We start from the raw sequence: 13,411 nt of genomic DNA on the forward strand, positions 1-13,411 counted from the left end.
TGTGCCCTTTTCCTTTTTTTTTTTTTTTTTTAATGTTTATTTATTTTTGAGAGAGACAGAACGCCAAAGGGGGACGGGCAGAGAGAGAGGGAGACACAGAATCTGAAGCAGGCTCCAGGCTCTGAGCTGTCAGCACAGAGCCAGACATGGGGCTCAAACTCACACAGTATGGTCATGACCTGAACTGAAGTCAGACACTCAACCGACTGAGCTCACCCCTCCTCACCCCCCCACCCCACCCCCTCCCCGTGCCTGCGCCTGCACGCCCATTTCCAATTCCCTCCTGTCACTGTGTGGGGCTGCTGGTCTGAGGCGACACCACTTCCTGCCCTCTGCTAATCTGCCCAAGTGATACTGCTGGTTGGGGAGGGGGAAGGCGGGGATGAGCCTAGTGGCTCTATTCATACACAATGTGTCCTCATTATGTCTTTCTGTTCCTGATGACAGGCACCTCAGGCCACCTGACACAGAGGGGTTCTCTGTGACAACCGATAAAAGGATACAGACTTAAGGTTGCCATGATCTTGACAGAAGAACTGCCCCCTTTCCTGTTTATGCAATGTTCTGCTTAGGCAAGCATCTATATCCATATTATTTCACTCTTCCTTCTCTCACATTCTTTGAAGCAGCATACTTTGGTCACCTTGCTGGTTTCTTGCTAGCAAGTTAATAAACTTGATATATTCTCAAGAAAAAAAATTATCAGGTATATGAAGAAGCAGGAAAATATGACTCATAATGAGAAAAATAAGTCAATAGAGACAGACCCAGAAACCACACAGATGATAGAATTAGTAGACAAGGACATTAACACAGCAATTATAAATATATTCCATATCTTTGAGAAGTAGACAAAAGCCTGAGCATAGTAAGAGACATGAAATCTATTTCTAAAAACCCAAATTTAATTACTAGATAAGAAAAATACAGTATGTGAGGTTAAAATACACTTGATAGAATTAGCAGCAGACTAGACAATGAAGAATGATTAGTGAATTAATATTTTTTTATTTATTTTTGAGAGACAGTGTGAGCAGGGGAGGGACAGAGAGAGAGGGAGACACAGAATCTGAAGCAGGCTCCGGGCTCTGAGTTGTCAACATAGAGCCTGATGCAGGGCTCGAATTCACAAGCCACGAGATCATGGCCTGAGCCAAAGTAGGCCACTTAACCGACTGAGCCACCCAAGGAGCCCCAAATGATTAGTGAATTTGAAAATACAGAGTAGAAACTATCCAAAATGTAATACAGACAGAAAAAGACAGAAAACCCAATATACATCTAATTGAGGTTCCAGAAGAAGAGAAGAGGGAGACACAGAAAAGGGTTTGAAGAAGTAATGGTAGCATAAAATTCCCATATTTATGAAAATTACCAATAATTATAACAAAGCTCACTGAACCCCAAACAGAAGAAACATGAAGAAAATTATACCAAGGAATGTCATAATCGAAATGCTTAAAACCAGCAATCTTCAAGACACTCTACAAGGGACACCAGGGTAGCTCAGTGGGTTGAGCATCTGGCTCTTGATTTCGGCCCAGATCATGATCTCACGGTTTATGGGATGGAGCCCCACATCAGGCTCCACACTGATAGTGTAGAACCTGCTTGGGATTCTCTCACTCTCCCTCTCTCTCTGCCCAGCCCCCACCCCCTGATCGTACACATGATCTCTCTCTCTCTCAATACAAACAAACATTAAAAAAAAAAAAAAAAACACTCTATAAAATGAAAAGGCAATCCATACCCTGAGAGTAGATTTCTAAACATCAGCAATAAAGTTAGAAAATGCAATTAAAAACTTACAACACAATAAACTATTAAAAAAAAAAAACACCTTACAAGAGCAATGAAAAATATAAGGTAGAAAGTATAGAAAGTATAAAAAGTATAGAAAATAAATCTAACAAAAGTTGTGCAAAACCTTTATGTAGAAAATTATAAGACCTTATTGGAAGACAGTAAGAAAACCAAATGGAGAGCAATACCATGTTCTTTGACAGAAAGTTTCAATACTGTGAAACTGTTATTTCTCCCTAAATGATTAATAGCTTTATTGCTATTCCAGTCAAATCCTAACAAAATTTTACACACATAAACCCCCCAAAAATTTAGTAGTCAGATCTTATAAATCAGTTAGGAGGACAACCAATCCAATAGGACATTTTTTAAGAACATGAGCAAATGTTTTCAAAAACATTTGTTTTTCACAAAAGACAAAACACAAATGCCCCACTGAATTTATGAAAATATACTCAACCTTATAAGTAAAAAGAGAAATGCCAATATAACCACAAATTAACATTCATGCCCACTGGTGTGGAAAAAATTGAAAATATTGACAAAATCCTGGTGAAATGTAACTTAAGCTGCCATGGGCCTAGAAACTACTATGCTCACCTTAAAGAATAAGTTTGCATTATTTGGTACAGATGAACATTCATGTACCTGATGATCCAGCAATTTCACTTCTGGAGACATGAAGGGAATATTTTATTCTATTCTATAAATATCACTATTTATAATAGCAAAGAAAGAAAAGAAAGGAAAGGAAAGGAAAGGAAGGAAGGAAGGAAGGAAGGAAGAAAGGAAGGAAGAAAGGGAGAGAAACAACTAAAATGTCCACTATAGTAAAATGAAATAAATTGTGGCTCAATCACACAATAAAGTATTATCATAAAATAGAAAACCATAGGGTCACCTGGGTGTCTCAGTCAGTTAAGCATCTGATTCTTGATTTCAGCTCAGGTCCTGGTCTCATGGTCTGTGGGATCAGGCCCCACATTGTGCTGTGTGCTGACAGCGTAAATTCTCTCTTTCCCACTCTCTCTGTCTCTCCCCCATTCATGGATGCATTCTCTCTCTTTCAAGATAAATAAATGTTTTAAAAAATAGAAATCTGTAGCTCCACGCATCAACACGGATGAAGCCAATTATATTTTCCAAAGATGGTCACCACAATATATCCCATTGCACATGCTCTTCTCTCCTTCTTAGATGAAAATGACATGAATATTAGATCATTTGTCATAATCCTACAGGTGTCTAAGGCTCTGCTTACTTCTACTTTCTCTCTGTTATTCAGATTAGGTAATTTCTGTCATTCATAGATTCTTTCTTCTGTCCCCCTTCATTTTGGTGCTGAGCACATCCACTGAGTTTTTATTTTGGTTATTGTACTTTTTAGTTCTAAAATTTCCATTTGATTCTTCTTCATATCTCCTATTTATTTGACAAGACGTTCTCTTTTTTCATGTTGCTAGTGTGTTTACAATTGTTTAATAAAGCGTTTTATGATGGTTGTTTTAAAATCTTCCTCAGATAGGAAATCAAAAAATACATGGAGAAAAATGAAAATGAAAATGAAAACACAATGGCCCCAAATCTTTGGGATGCAGCAAAAGCTGTTCTAAGAGGGAAGTTTATAGCAATACAATTGCTCTAATACAATGCAATTCTTCAAGAAGAAGGAAAAAAATCACCTCAAATAAACAACCTAACTTTATACTTAAAGCAGCTAGAAAAAGAAGAAAAAAAGAAAAGAGTAGAAGGAAGGAAATAATAAAGATCAGAGCAGAAATAAACAAAATAGAAACCAAACCTAAACTAACTAACTAACAACAATAAAACAGATCAACGAAACCAGGAGACGGTTCTTTGAAAAGATCAGCAAAATTTATTAACCTTTAGCCAGACTCATCAAAAAGTCATCAAATAAAATCAGAAATGAAAGAGGAGAAATAACAACAAACATCATGGAAATACAAAAGACTGTAAGAGAATATTATGAAAAATTATATGCCAACCAATTGGACAACCTAGAAAAAAAAATGGGTAAATTCCCAGAAACATATAACCTCTCGAAGCTGAACCAGGAATAAATAGAACGTTTGAACAGACCAATCACTAGCAATGAAATTGAATCAGTAATCAAAAAAACAAAACAAACAAACAAAAAAAAACAACAACAAAGAAAAGTCCAGGACCAGATGACTTCACAGGCAAATTCTTTCAAACATTTAAAGAAGAGTTAATAATACCTATTCTTCTCAAACTATTCCTAAAAAATGAAAGAGAGGGAAACTTCGAAACTCATTCTATAAGGCCAGCATTACCCAGATACCAAAACCAGATAATGATACCACAGAAAAAAAGAACTACAGTCCAATATCTCTGATGAATAAAGATACAAAAATCCTCAACAAAATATTATCAAACCAAATCCAACAATACATTTTAAAAAAATCACTTACCATGAGCAAGTGGGATTCATTTTTTTAAAAATATTTTATTTATTTCTGAGAGAGAGAGAAAGAGTACAAGCAGGGGAGAGGCAGAGAGAGAGACACACACACAGAAGCAGGCTCCAGGCTCTAAGCCACAAGCCCAGTCTGACATTGGGCTCGAACTCGTGAACCATGAGATCATGACCTGAGCCGAAGTTGGACACCTAACCAACTGAGTCACCCAGGCACCCCAGGTGGGATTTATTCCCAGATGCAAGGATGGATCAATATTGATAAATCAATCAATGTGATACATCAATTCAACAAGAGAAGGGATAAAAACCATATGATTATTTCAATAGATGCAGAAAAGGGATTTGACAAAGTACGCATTCATCCATGATAAAAACTCTCAACAAAGTAAGGGAACATACCCCAACGTAATAAAGACCATGTATGAAAAACTGCCAGCTAACCTCATATTCAATGGTGGAAAACGGAGAGCTTTCCCCCTAAGGTCAAGGACAAGATAGGGATATCCATTCTTACCACTTTTATTCAAAATAGTACTGGAAATCCTAGCCACAACAATCAGACAAGAAAGAGGAATAAAAGGCATCCAAATTGGTAAGAAGGAAGTAAAACTTTCACTATTTGCAGATGACATGATACTATATATGAAAAACCCTGAAGATTTCAACAAAGAAGTATTAGAACTGATAAGTGAAGTCAGTAGGGTTGCATGATATAAAATCAATGTACAGAAATCCACTGCATTTATATACAATAATAATGAGACAATAGAAAGGGAAATTAAGAAAATAGTCCCATTTACAACTGCACGAAAACTAGTAAGACACCAAGGAATAAACCTAACCAAAGGGGTGAAAGACCTGTACTCTGAAAACTATAAAACACTGATGAAATAGATTAATGACACAAATGGGGCACCTGGGTGGCTCAGTTGGTTGAACGTCCGACTTCAGCTGAGGTCATGATCTCCATTCCGTGGGTTTGAGCCCAGTGTCAGGCTCTGTGCTAACAGCTCAGAGCCTGGAGCCTGCTTCAGATTCTGTGTCTCCCTCTCTCTCTCTCTGCCCTTCCTCCACTCACTCTCTGTCTCTGTCTCTCAAAATAAAATAAAGACATAAAAAAATAAAAAATAAATAAATAGATAAAGATGACACAAACAAATGGAAAGATATTCCATGCTCATGGATTGGAAGAACAAATATTGCAGAGATGTCCATAATACCTAAAGCAATCTACAGATTTAATGGAAGCCCTATCAAAATACCAACAGCAGTTTTTCACAGAACTAGAATAAACAATACTAACATTTGTATGCAACCTCAAAAGACCGTGAATAGCCCCAGCAATACTGAAAACAAAACGCAAAGCTGGAGGTATCACCACTCCAGATTTTAAGTTATACGATAAAGCTGTAGTAATCAAAATAGTATGGTGCTGGCACAAGAAAATAGACACATGTACAATGGAACAGGATAGAGAGCCCAGAAGCAAACCCATGATTATATCGTCAATTAATCTATGGAAGCAAGAATATACTATGGGAAAAAGACAGTCTCTTCAACAAATGGTTGGGGAAACTGGGCTGCTACATGCAAAAGAATGAAACTGGACCACTTTCTTATACCCTACACAAAAATAAATTCAAAATGGGTTAACAACTTAAATGTGAAACTTGAAACCATAAAATTACTAGAAGAAAGCATGGGAAGTAATTTCTCTGACATCGGCCGTAGCTACATTTTTCTAGATATGTCTCCTGGGGCAAGGAAAACAAAAGAAAAACTATTGACACTACATCAAAATAAAAAGCTTCTGCACAGCAAAGGAAACAGTCAACAAAACTACAAGATAACTTACTGAATGGGAGAAGATATTTGCAAATGACAAATCTAGTAAAAGGTTAGTATCCAAAATATATAAAGAACTCATAAAACTCAACACCCAAACGCCCACGAAAAATCCAATTAAAAAATGGGCAGGGGCCCCTAGGTGGCTCAGTTGGTTAAGCATCCCACTTCAGCTCAGGTCATGATCTCATGCACGGTTCATGAGTTCGAGCTCTCTGTTGTGAGTTCAGAGCCTGCTTCAGATCCTCTGTCTCCCTTTCCTTCTGCCCCGCCCCTGCTCATGCTCTCTCTCTCTCAAAAATTAACTTTATAAAATGGGCAGAAGATACGAACAGACGTTTTTTCAAAGAAAACATCCAGATGGCGAACAGACACCTGAAAAGATGCTCAACATCCCTCATCATCAGGGAAATACAAATCAAAACTACAACGAACTATCACTTCACGCCTGTCGGAATGGCTAACATCAAAAACACAAGAAACATCAAGTTTGGTGAGGATGTGGAGAAAAAAAGAACGCTTGTGCACAATTGGTGGGAATGCAAACTGGTGCAGCCACTGTGGGAGACAGTATGGAGATTCCTCCGGGCACCTGGGTGGCTCAGTTGGTTAAGCAACTGACTTCAGCTCAGGTCATGATCTCACAGTTCGTGGGTTCGAGTCCCACGTCAGGTTCTGTGCTGACAGCTCAAAGTCTGGAGCCTACTTCAGAGTCTGTGTCTTCCTCTCTCTCTGCCCTCTCCTGCTCACATTCAGTCTCTCTCTCTCTCAAAACTAAAAATAAACATTAAAAAAAATAAAAAACAAAACCCAAGAGATTCCTCAAAATATTAAAAATAGAAATACCCTATGATCTAGTAATTGCACTACTGGGTATTTACTAATTTGAAAAGCTATATGCACCCTATGTTTATAGCATCATTATTTACAATAGCTAAATTATGGAAGCAGCCCAAGGGTCGATCACTAGANATATACACACAATGGAATATTGTTCAGCCATAAAAAAAATAATGAAATCTTGCCGTTTGTGACAACATAGATGGATCTAAAGAGTATAACACTAAGTGAAATAAGTCAATGAAAGACAATACAATATGATGTCACACATATGTGGAATTTAAGAAACAGAACAAATGAGCAAAGGGGGAAAAAGAAACAAAACAAAATAACCAGATTCTTAACTATAGAGAAGAGAGAGGTTGTCGTGGGGGTGGGGGGGAATGGGTGAAATAGGTGGAGGGGAGTAAGTACACTCATCACAATGAGCACTGAGCAATGTATAGAATTGTTGAATCACTGTATTGTCCACCTGCAACTAATATTAACACTGTTAACTATACTGGAATTAAAATTTAAATTTGGGCCCCTGAGTGGCTCAGTTGGTTAAGCGTCCGACTTCGGCTCAGGTCATGATCTCACGGTTCATGGGTTCGAGCCCTGCATCGGGCTCTGTGCTGACTACCAGCTCAGAGCCTGGAGTCTGCTTTGGATTCTCTCTCTCTCTCTCTCTGACCCTCCCCTGCTCACGCTGTCTCTCTCTCTCTCTCTCAGAAATAAATAAAATAATTTCAACTTTTTTAATTTAAATTTTAAAAAATTCAAAAAAACAAAAACAAACAAAAATCTTCCTTTGATCATCGTAACATTTCTGTCATCTTGACATTAGCATCTATTAACTGTCTTCTTTTCATGCAGTGTGAGACCCTCCTGGTTTTGGGTCTGACAATAATCTACTGAAACCTGGGCATTTTAGGTAGTATGTTATGAGACTCTGGATCTTATTTAAACCTTCCATTTTGACACTACTCCAGAAGAGAAAGAGAGACGCCACCTCGTTACTGCAAGGAGGGACTCGAGGTCCAGGTTCCTCACTCAGCCTCTAGGGCTGCCATACAGGAGGTACCACAGAAGGTTATGTTAAAGAACATAAGTTTATTTTCTCCTGGTTCTGGAGGCTGGAAGTCCAAGATGAAGGTGTTAGTAGGGCTGGTTCCTTGATGAGACTTTTCTCTTTGGTTTGAAGACAAACTACCTTCTCACTGTGTGCTCACGTGGCCTTTTCTGTTGGCACATCCCTAGAGTCTCTATCTCTTCTTATAGGGACACTAGTCTTATTGGATTAGGGACTGGGACTCCTTATTATTCCATTTAACATTAATGACCTCCTTAAAGGCACTGTCTCCAAATACAGTCGCATTGGGGGGGTTAGGGCTTCAACCTGTGGCTGAGGGGGAGGGGCAACAATCCAGTTTCCAACAGTCTCCATTGACTCTTGAGCTGGAAGGGCATGAGAGTTCTGGCTCCCACTGCACCCCCATTGCTAACTCTCTGGCTGTGAGGGGCAGGTATGTCTCCTTACTGCCCCCCACATGGCCTCCACTTACACTGGACTGCTCAGGGCAGTCGTAACCTCTAGAGTGGAAAGAGGAGATATAATTTGGGAGGAGATAAAAGAGGTTTCAAGGAACTGGGAATGTTTTATTTTTTAGTTGGGTGATAGGTATGCACGTGTTCATTTTATTGTTATGTTAACTGTACATATGTTACATAAGGCATACCCTTTTGTATATATGATATATTCTAGAATTTAAAAAGTAAAAAACTAGAAAAATCCACCCCCAATAGAAAAACTGAACCACAACAAAAAAGAAATATGGTCTCTTAAAATATAAGTAGGCAGAGAATCTAAATAGATATGTTTCCAAAGAAGACATACAGATGACCAACAGGTACATGAAAAGGTGCTCAACCTCACTCATTATCAGAGAAATGCAAATCAAAACCACAATGAAGTATCACCTCACACCTGTTAGAATGGCCATTATCAAAAAGACAAGAAAGAACAAGTGTAGGCAATGACATGGAAAAAGGGAACACTTTTGCACTGTTGGTGGGGACATACATTAGTGGAGTCACAATGGAAAACAGTATGGAGATTCCCAAAAATTTTAAAAATAAAATTACCATTTGACCCAGCAATTCCACTTCTGGGTACTTATCTGAAGGGGGGAAAACATTAATTAAAGAAGCTATACACAACCTCATGTTCATAGCAGCATTATTAACAACAGTCAAGGGGCGCCTGGGTGGCTCAGTCAGTTAAGCGTCCGATTTTAGCTCAGGTCATGATCTTGCAGTTCATGGGTTCAGGCCCCACATTGGGCTCTGTGCTGACAGTCAGCTCAGAGCCTGGAGCCTGTTTCAGATTCTGTGTCTCCCTCTCTCTCTGACCCTCCCCTACTCATGCTGTCTCTCTCTCTCTCTCTCTTTCAGAAATAAAACATTTAAAAAAATTTGTTCCTAGAAAATTATTAAAAAAAAAAAAAATCAAGACATGAAAGCAACCTAAGTATGCACCAGCGGATGAATGGATAAAGAAGATGTGGTCTATATGTATGATGGAATATTATTTAGCCATAAAAAAGAATGAAATCTTGGGGTGTCTGGGTGGTTCAATCGGTTAAGCATCCAACTTTGGCTAAGGTCAAGATCTCGTGGTTTGTGAGTTCGAGCCCCATGTCTGAGCTGTCAGCACAGAGCCTGGAGCCTGCTTCGGGTTCTGTGTCTCCCTCTCTCTGCCCCTTCCCCACTTGAGCTCTCTTTCTCTCTCTCAAAAATGAATAAGCATTAAAAAAATCTTTTTTTTAAAGAATGATATCTTGCCATTTTCTAAAATATGGTTGAAACTTGAAGGCATTATGCTAAGTGAAATAAGTCAAAGAAAGATAAATACTATATGATCTCACTAAATGTGGAATCTAAAACAAAAACAAACAGAGAAAGCAAGCTCATAGATATAGAGAACAGATTGATGGTTGCCAGAGGTGGGGGCTGGGGGATGGACAAAATGGGTGACGGGTGTCAAAAGGTACAAACTTCCAGTTATAAATAAGTCCTGGAATGGCAACAGCATGGTGACTATAGTTAATAACAATACTGTAGTATAGTTATTTGAAAGTTTGTAAAAGAGTAGATTTTAAGAGTTCTTACCACAAGGAAAAAAATGTGTCACTACGTATGGTGATGGGTATTAACTAGACTTATTGTGGAGATAATTTTACAATATATACAAATATCAGATCATTATGTTGTATACCCAAAACTAACATAATTTATGTCAATCATGTCTCAATTAAGAAAAGAATATTTAGGGGCACCTGGGTGGCTCAGTCAGTTAAGTGTCTGATTTTGGCTTGGGTCATGGTCTCATGGTTTGTGAGTTCGAGCCCCGCATCAGGTTCTGTGCTGACAGCTCAGAGCCTAGAGCCTGTTTCAGATTCTGTGTGTGTGCCCCTCCCTCCCTCTCTCTCTCTCTCAAAAATAAATAAATGTTAAAAAAAATTTTTTTAAAGAATACTTATAACAAAGCAAAGGTCTTTAGAAATAACAGTCTAACATCTGTGTAAGTAGGCATTATTTATGTAGCAGGCAGTGTGCCTAAGCACTTTACACATATCATCTTATTTATTCCTTACCACACTCCTAGGAAGTAGATATTAACCCATATTACAGACGAGTAAGTTTAGATTCAAAGAGGTTATGTCACATGTCCATAATCACAGAGACGGGGTTCAAGCCCAGGCCTGTCTACAGAGCCCATATTCTTTAATCCCATAACACACTGAACAAGGTTAAAGCCAAGTAAAATCTTTCAGCATAATCATTGCATGCTACGCACCTGCCACAGCTAATAAAGCCTGACAGGGAACATTAGACTCCACAGGACAGATAATGACTCTTGTGAGTACAAGGGGTGCCTGTGCCCAAATTAACACAGGCTATGACCTGAAGTGGACCAGGATCCACCCAGGTGAGCGGGGCTTGGCCTGGCCAGCCAAGAGCTGTGTTGAAGCCTGTCAAACCATGTAGGCAGGGCCTTGAAATACAGCAGAATGGGGAGGAAGGAGAGCCAGAGATAGGGAACCATGAAAGGTATCTCATCTCTTCTTTCAGAGGGAGGGATTCCAACAGTGGGGCAGGAGCAGTTGGTGCTGGAAGGCTGGAATGGTGTCTGAAACAGGAAAATACTAGAGATCAGAGCTAGCAGTTGAGGCAGGGGCTAGATCTACAGCCACAGAGACCCAGACACAATGTCTGGGTCCCACACCTTCTCTGAAGCAGAGAAGAGGAAGGCCACAGAAATCAAGTGATGATGTGCTAAGGTGGCCGTGCTGGGGAGCTGCGGGCCCTGCCCTAAACCACCTGCCCAACAACTGAGTGGCAAAGACCTGCCTGTCCACTAGGCTGAGGGAATGGGCTGAGCCACCAGCCAGGAGCCCACATGGTCACTGACCATGGGAATGGTGGTTAAGACCAGCAAGATGGAATTCTCCAGAGAGGACTATCAACCCCCACTCTAAGGTCACAGGCCCTGTAGGCCACTCCAGAGGCAAGCTTGGAGTGATTGTGCACCCCAGATTCAGGCTGAATCCCTAGCAGCTGAGCGCTTGCCTACGATGAGGGAGACATATCTGGGTACTCTTTTAGACCTCAAACAGAGTGACTGTGACTAGGGTGGCAAGTGGCCCATACCCTTCCCCTCAGAGCTGCTGAAAGGGCAGTTCTCCCAGCCCCAGTTTATTTGGGGATGGGGAAGGGCAGCCAATTCACAGCTGATGGTGGCTTGAAACCTGGTCTGGCTGTACAAGTGGGACAAATAGATAACTCCTTGGGAATTTTACATTATGAAATATCCTTCTTTTCCTCTCATAATATTTCTAAAAAGCCTATATTTCTAATATTAATGTATCCATATCAGCTTTCTTTGGTTAATGTTTATAGGCATCTGCTCTATAACCTTTTCCTTTACTTTCTGTGTTTTTCTACTTAAAGTGAGCCTTTTGTTGGCAGCAGGATTGAATTTTGGTTTTTTATCAAATCTGATAATCCTTGTCTTTTAATGGCATATTTATACTATTTACATTCATTGTAATTACTGATACAGTTAAATGTATCTTGCTATTTGTTTTCTACTTATTCTTTGTACTTTTATTCCTTTTTTCACTTCCCTTTGGGTTAATCAAGTTTTTATTATTGCGGTTGTTATTCCATTTTGCTCAACTATTAGCTTTTTTCCCCTAGTGTTTATTTTTGAGAAAGAGACAGGGAGAGGCAGAGAAAGAAGGAGACAGAAGAGGGAGACAGAGGATCCAAAGCAGACTCAGCACTGAGAGCACAGAGCCTGACGTAGGTGTCGAACTCACAAACTGTGAGGTGAGATCATAATCTGAGCTGAAGCTGGATGCTTAACCAACTGAGCCACCCAGGCATTCCTCAACTATTAGCTTTTTATAACTCCATTTAGTTCTCTCCTATCTTTGGTGCTATTGTTGTACATTTATTTTTATGTTAAATTATTATGAGATATTTTTGTTATTTAAAATACTCAATAATAACTTATAATCATATACATGCTTACCCTTTGCCCATAGTCTTCATTCCTTCCTGCAGTTCCATCAGAGGTCATTTTCTTTCAGCCTATAGAACTCCCTAAGGATTTCTTGTAGGGCACCTGGCTGGCTCAGTTGGTGGAGCGTATGACTCTTGATCTCAAGGTTATGGGTTTAGGCTGCACATTGGGTGTAAAGTTTACTTAAATATAAAATCTTTTTTTTTTTTAAATTTTTTAACATTTATTCATTTTTCGAGAGATAGAGAGTTAAGTCGGGGGAGGGATAGAGAGTGAGAGAGACACAGAATCTGAAGCAGGCTCCAGGCTCTGAACTGACACAGAGCCCAACACAGGGGTCGAACACAGGCTCTGGCACAGAGCCCAACACAGGGGTTGAACTCATGGACTGTGAGATCATGACCTAAGCCGAAGTCAGATGCTTAACCGACTGAGCCACCCAGGTGCCCCTTAAATATAAAATCTTAAAAAAAAAAGAATTTCCTGTAGTAGAGATGTGTACTTCTGACAAACGAAATTCTTTCAATTTTTGTCATCTGGACACATTTATTTTGCCTTTATTTTTTAAGAATATTTTGCTGGGCATAGACTAAATTGACAGGGGTTTTTCTGTTAGCACTTTAAAAATGTAATTTCATAGTTTTCTGGCTTCCATAGTCAGCCACCGAGTGTATCATTGATATTCTGTCCTCTCTGTTTAGAAATATGGTTGCTTTAGGGTTACCTGGGTGGCTCCAACTCGACATCAGCTCGGGTCATGATCTCATGGTTCATAAGTTCAACCCCTGCGTCAGCCTCTGCACTGATAGTACGGATTCTGCTTGGTATTCTCTCTCTCTGCCCCTCCCATACACTGTCTCTAAACAAACAAACAAACAAATAAATAAATA

The 13,411-nt window shown here is 39.5% G+C and overlaps 1 long non-coding RNA gene across 2 annotated transcripts in view; it reads right to left on the bottom strand.

Annotated features, from left to right (window-relative positions):
- Window positions 1-13,411, bottom strand: part of LOC144218490 (uncharacterized) — a 40,583-nt gene that overhangs the window by 10,471 nt on the left and 16,701 nt on the right. The window contains exon 4 of one of the 2 annotated variants that reach the window (XR_013331177.1): window positions 12,610-12,680. The exons of the other annotated variant lie outside the window; for it this stretch is intronic. This is a non-coding gene — a long non-coding RNA (uncharacterized LOC144218490). Of the gene's footprint in view, window positions 1-12,609; window positions 12,681-13,411 lie in introns of those variants that run through there. 2 annotated transcript variants of the gene reach the window in all.

The sequence above is a fragment of the Crocuta crocuta genome, unplaced genomic scaffold (genome assembly GCF_008692635.1).
Source record: "Crocuta crocuta isolate KB4526 unplaced genomic scaffold, BGI_CrCroc_1.0 scaffold130, whole genome shotgun sequence".
Classification (NCBI taxonomy): Eukaryota; Metazoa; Chordata; class Mammalia; order Carnivora; family Hyaenidae; genus Crocuta; species Crocuta crocuta.